Genomic DNA, 1218 nt, shown 5'->3' on the forward strand with positions numbered 1-1218 from the left:
GAGAGAGAGAGAGAGAGAGAGAGAGAGAGAGAGAATGTAAACATCACACGACAGTGAATCAGTTGGCTATACCCGCCCTCTAGAGGTCGGGTGGTGAATACCTCAGTGTCACCCCTCGTCGTATACCCCTTGGAGTAACTATTAATTATAGTTACTCCAAGGTATACCCTATCTAACATTGTGTCTTCGTTATGCTTTCTGACCCGGATCTAAAAGCTCAGAACAATGAGGAGTGCTGAGCGCGGATTAGATAATAATAGTTGAATAGAAAATACTACTACACTGCCTCGAGGTCATGGTCTGCTGGATTATGTAGAGTTGATTCTACACCGCAGCCTATTCATTCGCCGATCCGCTGGCTGAATCATCGGTCTGATTCACTGTCCTCACGTCTCGGAATCACCTGCGGCTTTGAGTCACAAGCGAGGCTGTGAACAAAAATAAAGTAGGGCCAAGTATAAATAAAGCACGCTTTCCCATTGGCTAGTTTCCCTGGTCCCATGATAATTTCACTATCAGGAGGTGTTTACGTCAGGGGTGAAGACACGACTTATGGGAAAATCCGCTTTTTTCTGACCTCGTTTGCGCAATAGCGATGAGGGAAGAAGCTTTACTGGTCTAATTATGATGTCATTCAGAGTTCTTGCTGGGAAGTCAGAGGACAGCAGGTTAATAATTTATTTCAAAAATGAAAAGAAGATTAAGAGAAGATGTGGAAGTGTCACTATAATTTTTTCTGTACACAATATAGCCTACAAGTACATAATGTAGATCTAGATCTATCGTAAAAACCGTTGGGCTACATCAAACATCAGCAGAATAATTAATATGTGATAAATCGTTCAAGTAAGACAGTGAGGTTGTCGACTTATGTTTTGAATGAAATTTATGAATTATGTATTTCGAAAAATTCGCATTTTGTACGTTTCCTTGTATAAAGGTTTTTAATCTACGCCAGGCGAAAAGTTTCGCAAAATCTGTCCGATATGTAAATCTCCCGCACTGACCCTGGAATTTTTGCTTACATTTCTTGGCGTTGGAATGTCTGTAAGGAGAGGCAAGTGGTAAGATTTATTTCCACGATTTGTTTTCCATTGTGAAGACCTGATCGTCAGAATGTTCGAGTCACTCAGCATTTGCCGACATCATCATCATCATCATCATCATCATCATCATCATCATCATCATCATCATCATCATCATCATCATCATCATCTG

The sequence above is a fragment of the Aplysia californica genome, unplaced genomic scaffold (assembly GCF_000002075.1).
Source record: "Aplysia californica isolate F4 #8 unplaced genomic scaffold, AplCal3.0 scaffold00086, whole genome shotgun sequence".
Lineage (NCBI taxonomy): Eukaryota > Metazoa > Mollusca > Gastropoda > Aplysiida > Aplysiidae > Aplysia > Aplysia californica.